The 12,487-nt window shown below is 41.9% G+C and overlaps 1 protein-coding gene across 2 annotated transcripts in view; it reads left to right on the top strand.

Annotated features, from left to right (window-relative positions):
* Nucleotides 1–5,820: 5,820 nt before the first annotated feature.
* Nucleotides 5,821–12,487, top strand: part of LOC102227334 (leucine-rich repeat transmembrane protein FLRT1-like) — a 59,494-nt gene continuing 52,827 nt past the window's right edge. Inside the window, exon 1 of one of the 2 annotated variants that reach the window (XM_005800806.3) lies at nt 5,821–6,306. The gene's annotated coding sequence lies outside the window, so the exon portion shown is untranslated. Of the gene's footprint in view, nt 6,311–12,487 lie in introns of both variants that reach the window. The other variant, XM_023342209.1, reaches the window with a different exon arrangement.

Raw genomic sequence — 12,487 nt, 5'->3', positions numbered from 1 at the left:
AATAAAAAACATGTTGTTTTTTTACTTAAAAAAAACAACATGTTTTTAAGTATCTGGGACTGCTCTGAGATTTGACAAAGATTGGTATCATGCTTTCCAGTCCTTGCTCAGTTGTCCTTGTTTTTCTCCTGCTTGTTCAAATTGCACTAAAGTGCTCCATCAATATCTTGCTTTCAAGCTGAAGGCGGAAAAGTCGTGTTTCCGTAGCAGCCGTTTCAATTCAATGGGCTGTTTTTCCTGGGTATCCTGACATAAGTCTTTCGGTGCGGTCATTAAGGTTTTGTACCTGGCTTTACACGGCCGCCCAAAAAAGTCAATAAAAGCCACTGTAGCTGTTGTGAGGCGACAGCATGAACGTAATCAATGCCTGGTGCTCACAGCTCACGGTGAAGAAGTGCACAGAAAGCGTTGAAGTCAAAATGCTCTCTGAGCGTGGAAGGACCCAACGCTCGCAGAAAAATCCCATCCAAAATGAGCTGAAAATCTGCTTACAAGAAAGTGTTACACTTTGCCAAAGAGTGACACGTTGCCTGGTCACAGCGATGATTTAATGATGGCGAGGACAAACTAATCCAGCCTTCAGTCATCTTCTTTACACAGTTTGCAGCCTGAAATGACATGATTATCAGTCTGCTGTCTGCTTGAGCAGATTGTAAAGGGACAGGATGACAGGAGAGTTTTTTTTTTTTTTTTTTACGTCACAAGCAACACATCCAGTGACTTGCAAATGTCTTCGTGCTCCCTGAACGTTTTCACATTTTGTCACATTACGACCACAAGCATCACATATTTCATTGGGATTTTATGCGATATGACAACACATAGAGTAGAGCTTGGTTGTGAAATGGAAGGACAATTTATTTTAAAAACATTTCAAGTGGATTTTCATTCACTGCAAAAACACAAAATCTTGCCATGTATTTTTTTGGTCTAGTTCCTGAAGTAAATATCTTAGTACACTTGAAATAAGACAAATTAACTTGCAAGTAACTTTTTAATTAGATATATTTTAAGATATGTCTTAAGTCAATTATTCCTTACTGATTATGAAAAAGGGCTGATTCAGATTCAGGGTTTCCCCAAAGTATTATAAGCCTGGCGGGTCACCAGGCTTTATTTGTGCCCCCACCAGGCTAAGCATTGCTCATTTATTTAAGTTTTTTAAAATTTATTTTGCATTTAAGACTGTATAGTTGGTGTTCAGATATTAATCTTCCAATCTTTCAATAACGCATAATTATCAAGTAATACTTTCAAATTTCTTGTCAACTTTAAAAACTTTTTTACTCAAAAACACGACGGGCCGCTGGATGAATGACTGCATTAGCACCCAAACACCGGGTTAAGCAAGTTTTCTGGGGAAACCCTGAGAGTATTTCACTTAAGGCATAGGAAAAAACATCTTGTTATGAGTTAAGTAATCTGCCAGTGGAAGTAGTACTTTTTACATAACTATTAATTAATTAGATTAAAAAAGCTCTTATATCGTGATATGGGTCTACTAATACCGTGACTAAAGATAATTTGTTCTAAATGTCATTTTGGGGTATCAGAGTTAGGGAAGCTAAAAACTAATGCATGCCACACTTTTCAGATATGTATTTTAAAAATATTTTCAAAATCATTCCATTCCACTTTGCATTTGTGAACTATTTTGAATTGGTCCATCATATAAAAAAATTGAAATAAAATTCATAGAAGCTCTTCTATGACGCCATGGAAGTGTGAATACTTCTGCGAGGCGCCGTCAATGAACATTCCTGCTTTGCCTTCCTTCCCCTGTGAACGCAGTCAAAACCTAAACCACCGATCAGGGGAAAAACATCTTAAACGTGCAGCTAAACCAATAATGAAGCCTTATACGTGTGAACGCGCCTTGTAGAAGTCGCGGTGGCTGCGTTTAGCAGTATAAGGTCCATATGCTTCTCCTTCTTCTCCCCCCCACTCCCTTTCTCACTATCTGCTTCTCTCAGTTTCCCACTGGGTGGAGGAGCTATAAATTAAACTGGGAAATTACTGCTAACTGTTGGAATAAATTAAGGCGCTTTTGCGTCTGTAAACACCGTCTGACTGCATAATTACACTCCCACTCCCGCTGAGACGCCATGGAGAGGGAGCGCGGCAGAGACGGAAAGCAGCGCATGAGGGGCAGTGGGGGGGGGAAGGAAGGATGAAGTAAATATCTCAGAGGGGTCAGATGTTAGTCATTTCCTCACTGAATCCTGGATGTGAGCTGGGAGCTGTGAGAGACAGATGAGGCGGGGGGGAAAGGTCACGTTGAACATCACAATCTCAATTAGCATACAGTTAAACACATGGTGACGGTATGAACGTAAGAAACTCAAATATTCCTATAGTAGCGTCGTCTGAGGTGTGAGTCAGTCTAGTTCAAGTCAAACGAGGTAGGACCTTCACATTCTGAGGCCATGCTGCAGGGGTGTCTAAAGTGCGGCTCAGGGGCCATTTGTGGCCCTTGAAACAATTTTGTGTGACCCCCTGTCTGCAGTGGTACAAATTTCACCCTCCAGTGGGAACTTTTTATCTTTTCTTAAAACAAGAATTTAATTCTTCACAAATTTTATTCTTCTTTAATGGAAAGTGCTTTTCTTTTATTTCTTATCATTGTAATTTTAACAGCCAACAACTTCTTACTTAAAAAAACCCAAACTAGATCACATTTATTCCATTTTTGAGGAAAGTTATCCTTTTTGCAGGGGATAGACTAAAAGATTTTATAGATCAAATAAACCAAAAGGTTGGGAAATTGTCCACCTTTTATTATGAAACAAAGTTGCCACTTTGTTTTATTATAATATTGGTTATTCAATTTGTTGATGGATGGATATATATATATGTGTCACAACAAAGTTATTTTGTGTTTCAAATCAGAAAAAAATATATGGCCCCTCTGTATTTTCAACTTTGGGATTCTGGCCCATGTTGCGAAACGTTTGGACGTCTCTGCCATACTGCCAGTCGGTGGCACAAAAAGTGCGTTTGCGCCATACGCGACGCATAGGAGATAAAAAAAATTCCCTTCTCACCCACAGCGGGTGGTTCTTATCCTCTGAGCTCGGGTCCTCTACCAGAGGCCTGGGAGCTTGAGGGTTCTGCACAGTATCTTGGCTGTGCCAAGGACTGCACATTTTTGGACTGAGATGTCTGATGTTGTTCCTGGGATCTGTTGTAGCCATTGGTCCAGTTTGGGGGTGACTGCCCCGAGGGCCCCGATGACCACAGGCACCACTGTGGTCTTCACCTTCCAGGCCCTTTCCAGTTCCTCCCTGAGGCCCTGGTATTTCTCTAGTTTCTCGTGCTCCTTTTTCCTGATGTTGCAGTCGCTTGGTATTGCTACATCTACCACAACGGCTTTCCTCTGTTGTTTATCCACTACGACAATGTCTGGTTGGTTCGCCATTACCATTTTGTCTGTCTGGATCTGGAAGTCCCACAGGATCTTAGCTCTGGCGTTCTCCGCCACCTTTGGGGGTGTTTCCCACTTTGATCTCGAGGTTTCCAGTCCATATTCTGCACAGATGTTTCTGTACACTATGCCTGCAACTTGGTTATGTCGTTCCATGTACGCTTTCCCTGCCAGTATCTTGCACCCTGCTGTTATGTGCTGGACTGTCTCAGGGGCCTCCTTGCACAACCTACACCTTGGGTCTTGTCTGGTGTGGTATATCTGGGCCTCTATTGCTCTGGTGTTTAGGGCCTGTTCCTGGGCGGCCAGGATGAGGGCCTCTGTGCTGTCCTTGAGTCCAGCTTTTTCCAGCCATTGGTAGGATTTACTGATATCAGCCACTTGGGTTATTTGCTGGTGGTACATCCCATGTAGGGGCTTGTCCTCCCATGATGGTGTCTCTGGCACCTCAACCTCCGTTCCCTGTTGTCTGAGACATTCACTGAGCACATTGTCTGTTGAGGCTTTGTCCCAGTTGCAAACGGCAACTGCTATCACAACTTGATATATATATATATATATATATATATATATATATATATATTTGAGTTGTTTGATTGTTTGATGACAATAAGGTACAGATGACAGAGAACAAAAAACGGAAGAGGTATGAAATTAGCTTTTCAAAATGGTTGACAGAGATGACCGTCTACCAGGAGGAGGCTTGAAAATATTCAGGTTAGCTTAAGCTATTAGCAAAAAAAAAAAAGACAGGCCAGTGTTGTCTTGTGTTTGTGTTTTGTAGCTACAGATGTGTAAGGTGTCTGCATACACCTCTGAAAGTATGCGTGCGCACCCGTTCTGATGGTCAACGCAAGGAGCCGGCCAGGCCCAGAGCCAGACAGACCCGGTCCTCAAGGACAGCGACGCTATCACTCTGAGCATACAGCGTTACGCGGCGAGTCCATATTATATCACCAGGCAGGCGCATTTAATTAACAAGTCTGAAAATGTGTGAGCGACTGTAAACCAACATCAGCTGCTGACACTGAGTCATGAACTCAAACAAGGTTGTTGACATTAGCCAGTACAACACAACCGCTGGTAGCTGTGCTCTCCGCTGCCCGGGCTGCAACATTAATGAGGGTAAGACTTTATATATATATAAATATATAAAAAAGTGAGCTTGCTTGTCTTAGGTTTTAATTTTTAATTGGAAAAAAAAAGTACCAGGCAGTGAAAACTCAGTGTTTGAGCTCAAACGGTGACTTACAAGAATCTGCATCTATTCCTGTCTTGTGATGTTTTTTCTGTCTAAAGGGGGAGACTTGAAGCTGTGACACTGTGTGCCAGCAGCATGCTCCTTTATTAGGTATCCTGACAGCAACATAGAGCTGTCTGTGTCCTCTGAGGAAATCAAAGGGATGTGAGGATTTTTGATTTTGTCGTATGGCTCAACACCAAACTGCAAGAGTATTTAGGGGGCTAGAAGAAAGTTCACTACAAGCCACAAAATGGGGTTCAGCATGCATGTGGAGGACAGTATCCCGGTCAGATAACATCAGTATTTAACTTACTGACCAACAAGGAAACAAGTAAACCATCGTATGGGCAACTTTTTTTTTTTTTTTACAGGTGTTTCCTAAATGAGGGGTGCCCAAAGTCGGTCCTAGACGGCCGGCATCCTCCATGTTTTAGTTCTCTTTCTGGTTTAACGCACCTGGATCAAATGATGGCTCGTTATAAGACCTAAGGAGAACACTGACATGCTGAAAAGGTTGTTGCTACCAGGGAGAGAACTAAAACGTGCAGGATGCCGGCCTTCGAGGACCGACTTTGGGCACCACTGTAAATGATTGATTTGATGATCTGCCCTGAAATCTGCTTTTCCACGGACGTTTGACAACGGGAAAGGAAACGTGTCACTAAACGGTCTGTAAACTCTGCTAGAGAGACATTGTGGACTCCAAAAAGGTCCACGAGTTGACATGAAGTATCTGAGAGACACATCTAAGTTTCAGCTCTGCTAGAGGGTCACAGTGTTCACAGATAGATAGGTAGATAGAGACCACTTCTAAAGGTAATTTTTGATCACTATTATTATGTTACTTCTTTTAGGGGCATCAAAGTAAAGGGGGCACATATAAAAACGCACACTGCACTTTTCATATAGATATTTATTTACATAATCAAAAAAATTAAACCATGCATCATAGATAGATAGATCACTGTTCAAAGCGTGCATAGAGGCTTTCATTAATGTTTTGCAGCTTCCTCCCTTCCTATTCTTCACCAATCTCAGCTGGAAACATTGGAGGGGTTTTTCTTCTTCTCCCCCCCCCAACCCTCCATCTCTCTCTCTTTCAGAGAATAAAACACGTTTCCGCGTCTCGGGGCCAATTTATTCAGTGCAAATAGCACATGAGAGCCAGCGCATTTTTTTTCTTCCCCAAGCCTGCAACGGATGAACGAGCACGGACCGCTCCGGTGACTAATTACCATCATAAACCCCGCACAAGTTCTGCGGGCGAGTCCGGCTCGTTTTATGCCTCGGTATTGCCGTGCAGCCAGTGCCGCAGCGGGGAGATAATCGGGCGGAGGGAGCAGTTGCACAGAGTAGACGGAGAGAGAGAGAGAGAAAGAGGAGAGGAAGGGACTGGCAGCACATGATCACACGGGCTGTATCCAGTCACTCATCTACTGGAGCATTCATAATTGCGGTGGCGTCCACATATGGGAATACAACGGTGGCGAGATTGCGATCGCACCTGATTCTGGAGGACAGCGTGCGGGGGAGAAAGGTGGTCAAATCCGGGGGACTTTGCCTGAACCAGCCGAGGGGGAAAAGAGAGACTGAAAGGGAGGGAGAAAAGAGAAAGAGCGGCAGCCCCAAACACTATCCGGTAGGTGAGCGTTGATTGATGCGCCCGGACTGCCAATATGCTTTTCATCATCCGATCTGTGCGAAGAAGAAAAATCACCTCAGGAGTGTTTTACCGCGCTGTAGCCCCAACAAGTATCTCTTTTACCCCCCGTTATTACTCAACCAATATTCGCGGCACGGTTCAAGAAACAATTAGGTCTGTCTGTGAGACAATACATTCGACTCTCCGCAAATGCCAAGGCGAATGATTGAGGATGCGGCTGTCAGTGAATAGCTGGCAGGCTGACGCGAGGACTGGGTTCTGGTTCGAAGGCCCAGCGTGGGTATAAAAAGGAAAGAAAGAAAGAAAAATCTAACAAAAGAGGGGAGAGCGTGAAAGCTTCAGGGATTTTGCACTGATTGATTGGCTTCATGCAAAAACATCAAAGTGAGGCTGTTTTTTTTCAGTTGGAATATTTCAAATGCTTTTAATCGAATAATTTATTTCTAGACATAGTTAGTAGTACTGTTGATGTCATGTACTCGATTATTAGTGCAGACTTTTATCTCCTTCCTTTCCCTCTGGTGTTGATTAATCAACAACTTGATCAGGTGAGTTTCAGAAGCCCCACCCTGCTAGATTTCCATTTACTTTATCTGATAAGGACTTGTGGACAGAATTACTGCGTTTATAATGCCTGTAACAGCATCACCCCCTCCACACACCCACACACACACACACACACACCACCACCACCACCACCATTTATGCCCATTAAATTGTCATTAGGGTTGTAACACAGCTGAAACCAACACAACATGATGCAAATCTAAACATAAAACTGAGAAATATGTTGCTTTACAGAATCAGAGAGTGAGCAAGTGTAAACTGATGGGGCAGAAAATATGATAAATAATAATACAGCCTATTTTTGCATTGTTTGCCTTCCTATTGGAACAATTTGGGCTCAACTTGCACCATCCACTTTGTGTAACTATGTTGCCATTTTTTCTTACCCTTCCCTCTTCTTGTTTGTACTTGTACGCAAATAATTTTGGATCTTTGTTAGTAAACTAGGCATAGTAAACTACACCTATGCCGAAGTTTAGCTTAAAAACTGCCAAAAGATTTTCATCACACTATACGCCCTTTGGATGACAGTGGTCAGCTAGTCGACAGAAGGCGAACACATTTTCCCCTCACTTTAAAAAAAAGTATATACGTTTGGTTGTTGGAAGAAATTTCCAGTCATGTAGCACATGGCTGGTGATAGTTTAACACTCAAGCAGCATAACTGTTGGCATTTGTACTTTTACGTCTTTGTGCAAAGTGGGGTAGTTACATGGCAGCGAGAAGGTAGTGGGTTCGAGTCCCGTCCTTGGGTCTTTTGACGTGGAGTTTGCATGTTTGAGTGAGTTCTCTTCAGGTACTCTGGCTTCCTCCCACAGTCCCAAAACCCAACGTTTAGGTTCATAGGTCCCTCTAAATTGGACCCTTAGGTGTGTGTGGGTGTGTGTGTCAGTGATGTGCGGTCAGGGGAGGCAGGTGAGGCAGAACCTCACCTGTCATCATGGAAAAATAATATATAATAATAAAATCATTTATATTGCTATTTGCACCCTGTGGTTTGTACACCAAAGTACCTATTTTTCATTTAGCTTAAGCAATTCTGCAAAATAACTCTAGATGGAACCCCTGCTGATTGATAATATATGTTGAAGTCATAAAAGCACATTTCCTTTCTTTAGATGATGAGTCAAATACTAAAAAAAAGTTAAATTCTCAGTTTTCTAAGGGTTTATGAAAACCCTTAGAAACAACTTTGTGTTTTGTACCCCAACACAAAGCTGGGATACAAAAAAACTTAAAACTACAAAGGTACAAAATGGCGTTTGGGCAAAATGAACAAACACCCAGTGGGATAGCTTGAACTGCTGCTTCTTAAACACCTCCAACAAGACCAAAATTTAAGTAGGACTCTCTGATCATGGAAGAGGAACTATGTAGATGATCAACGCCACCGGCTTTCCTCCATATTGCAGCTCTCTTAACAATCCCCTCTACTGGAAGGGGCAGAGGAAAACAAAACCAGAGCTCACATGGATAAGGAGAGGCTAGAGACACGCCTGATGTAATGGCTTGATCTAACCTGTGCTCGTAGCACTCGGGCGATAGACAAACAGATGGCATCTCCAAAGGAATTCATCTTGTGGATGCTGGAAGAGGTATTCTTGGACGGGCTGGCCTCTGACTCGCTGGCAGCGAGGCCTCCGTCTGGCAGTAATCATGGCAGCAGTGCTGAATGGCCTTGCTGATTACATTGCACAGTCATATGACTTCCACTCACCTTTAAAAAAAAAAAAAAAAACCCAGCAAAATCTTTCTAGCAGCTTTGCTGCTGTGGGTTGCTGAACTGATTTGCATTTCTCCATCGCACATCAATAGATGCGAGCTATTGAGATTTGCAAATGCATGAGCCGCCTGGGCACAATGCAGCCTCTTCCAGTGCTATTAGATGTTTTGATATTAACACGGTTATTGAATGGTAAGGCTGTATCTTGTTCATTTGCAGACAGAGCAGACCCAAAGTGTTGCAGGTGGAGTCTTCGTAGTGTACGAGTCTTTGTATGATGTGTTGCGTTTGATGTTTGATTTAAAGTTATTGCCAAATGCTGTTTACACTGCCGAGGACATTGATTTATTGCAGAACAAAACTTCTGAATGCCTGTTCGGTTTTATGTTATTCCATATTTTACTGTTCACACTATTAGAAACTGCTGGGTAAAACCCCCCACAACCCAGTTTAGGTTATTATGCTGACTCATTCCAGGGTTAAATATGGACCAATCCAACGCAGGCCAGCCCCAAAAAATGACTAATGACGAATGTTACGACTACCAAAGCTTTAGTTGAAAAGAATAAACCCACAATATTACTATTGTCAGTAATATTTAGTTTAGTAAACCTGTAATATTTAGTAAAATTCTTTGCTTAAATAAAAATATTCTGCTTTAAAAATGATCATGTTAAAAACCTGAAAACACCATAATATCTTAATTTATTTTTAGTGATAAGTTCATGTTCCCATAATAAACTACTGTAAAATATATACCACACATTTAGACACCTTTGTTTATCTTTTCCATTACATTTAAAAAACAATATAATTGAAACACACACACATGAAAACTTAAATCAAAAATAAATATCGGCTTTTTATCCTCACTCTAATGACCTGATGACAAAGTAATTGAAGTCTGAAGTTGGATTTCTCAGTTGGAAAATTCCCTTTAAAACACTCTGAATTCAGAAATCCAACAGGAAAAGTTGAAGCTCACCGACCAATCCCAAGCTCAGTGTCCAATATGGCTGCATGCATTTAAAATGTACTGAAAGCAGTTAAAACAAACTATTTATTATCTGTTCTGATGGATTGCTAATAGTTGTTTGTCCCAAAATAACAGTATTATAGTTTCGGACATAAAAGCAGAACCCGCATCACTGGGGTTTGACATCACTTCCAGCTCTGAGCTTTGCCTTCTGGGAAAAAGCGATGGCTGCCATGTTGGGGTCAGGATTTTACATCATCGCCACCATGTTGTGAGAGGCAGCTTTGTTGAGATACACTCACTCCTTAAATAATTATTGGGCAAAACTAAATATTTTTCGGAGGTAAATTTAGGTGCAGTTAAGGATCATAGTTTTGGTAAATGTTATTTATTTTGGAGTGGATATATTGTTCATTATTATCTTACTGATTTACATCATTGTTGCTAAAATGAACATCAACAAAATAAGCTAACTGATTAATGTTTATTTGAATTAAAGAAAAAAAAAAAACCTAGCACTAGCTTGTGCTAAGTACTTCAAAGCTGATGAAGGCTAATGCTATCGCAAATGAACAAACGTATTAACTCGGGTATTAGGTTTTTTACACCTAAAAACACTATATTAAGTTTTTTAATATCGTAAAATAATTCTTACACCTAATAATAAGGTGCACAATTGTACCATTGCATTTCTTATTTCAACCTGTGAAATGAGAAGGTTCAGCGAATCCTTATCAGGAGGCATTACATGGTAAAAAATGGCATTCTTTGACGAATGTTGAGTCTCCTGGTTGATACTCACAAATTTGGTTAAAACCACACAGCAAAAACAAATCTTATGGGCTAAAGAAATACTCCAGATTGGTTTTGTGTTTAGCAATTAATTCCAGCTAGGACGTTTTCAAGGATGCAATACCAAGGTGCTTGCTAATCACTTCTACGTCGCTCAACAAAAATTGTAGAAACAGTGCACGCTGGCAGGCACGCAATGTTTTAGGTCTGCAGCTTATGCAATAAGCAGGGTAATGTGGAGGGAGCCGTTTATAATTGCATTTGGCCTTCAGGCTTACTTTCAGTAATGACCAGAGCTGTAAGAGTACCTCACTTGGCAACCTGTAGCAGATCAGAGGGCCGCGTTGTTTGCTGCCAGTGATAAGCTCGTCTTAAATCATAAGTGCTCGTTTCAGTCGGCTGTGAAAGCGAGGCTGCATTACCGGCTGACGTTTGACGTATTGATGTTATTGACTGATGGGCAGATCATTTCATCCTGATCTCTGACAGATTAGCCACCAAACACATCACGAAAACAGTTGCAGCTTAGCTGTTCAAAACAGTCTGAGGAGACGATGCGTGGAAGATATCGCAGCAGGCAAATGAGAAATCAAGCAAGCAAGATCGAGAGAGATCAGCTGGATGCATATCTGCAACATCACAGCTCCACCTTATCCTTTTTTCACATTGCTTTGTTTTCCCCATCGCATCCTCCTCTGCGTGGCTGCAGAGCAGCTTCGCAGAATTGGATGGACGTGACGCCGTTTGAGATCGGCGAGGGGCTGCTAGTGGCTCTGAGTGTCAGCACTTTCTACTTGCATGGGGAATGTGAGGACTTCCTGTCTATAAAACGCAACGGCATCGCCATTATATTCACGACAGCACAGTCATTAGAGGAATGGCAGCCTTCGCCAGCATCCATTGTTGCTACTGGAGGTGAAAGAATTGACAACTGTGTGTGTGTGTTGGGCAGCAGGTGGGAATCTGTGAGAACAAAGAATCCATCTTAAAACAGATTTTAGCACTAAAATGAAAGTGATTTTGCCATAAAGCATCTGTACTCAATATTGATTTGAAATTATCAAAATTTGTAATTCCTGCTGCATTTTTTGCAGCAGCAGAGAAGCAAAACAAGATAAGCTACATAAAATGTGCAAGATGTAATTGAAACAGAAAATGGACTAGCATATCTAAATGGCAGGTTAAGAACGGAGCTTCAAGAGAAAAATTATGGGGATCTTCACGCTGAAGTGCTTTTCGGGCAAGCAGTAAATGAAGTTGAAAATACCTTTTAGTGAGGCGTAGAAACAGAATTACATTCATATATGTGGGAGGGAATAAAATAATGATTAGCTGCTGTGCTAATGTAGCAGAAAGCTGAATATCTATAGGAATGACTGCAACAGAAAACATGCCTGTATGATGGGAAAAGATGGCGTAAAGGAAGAAAATAAAAGAACGCTAAGAACAGAACCCAGTGGAACTTGCATGTTCTCCCTGTGCATGCGTGGGTTCTCTCCGGGTACTCCGGCTTCCTCCCACAGTCCAAAAACATGATTGTTAGGTTAATTGGTCTCTCTCTCTAAATTCTCCCTAGGTGTGAGTGTGTGTGTGCATGGTTGTTTGTCCTGTATGTCTCTGTGTTGCCCTGCGACAGACTGGCGACCTGTCCAGGGTGAACCCCGCCTCTCGCCCGGAACGTAGCTGGAGATAGGCACCAGCAACCCTCCCGACCCCATTAGGGACAAAGGGTGAACAGAAAATGGATGGATGGAGGTATCTTAATAAGATCCCTGGTTTTGTTTACTGAAAGCATTTTGAAGTGGTGGAAGAGAAAGAAAGGGAAAGAGGTGAGTCATTATGGCTTTTGGTGGTGCTGCAGCTTTTATCTGTGGGCATGACTAAAAATTCATTAGTTGAACATTTGCAGGGTAACCACACATTAAACTGCTGCTTAAAACTTCAAATTCCACTGGATTGGTTTCTTTGGTTTGAGCGACAGAAGGCGCCTCTCTTCCCTCATCTCCACAACCCAGTTTTATCCCGTTTCCAAGTCGCAAAATTCATTCCCCTTTAATCTTGTTGTAAGTTCTTTCATTCCGCTAATAAATAGCCATTAA

Source organism: Xiphophorus maculatus, chromosome 11, assembly GCF_002775205.1.
Source record: "Xiphophorus maculatus strain JP 163 A chromosome 11, X_maculatus-5.0-male, whole genome shotgun sequence".
NCBI classification, from domain to species: domain Eukaryota; kingdom Metazoa; phylum Chordata; class Actinopteri; order Cyprinodontiformes; family Poeciliidae; genus Xiphophorus; species Xiphophorus maculatus.
Note: the sequence above shows the minus strand (reverse complement) of the source record. Positions and strands in the feature narration are given on the sequence as shown.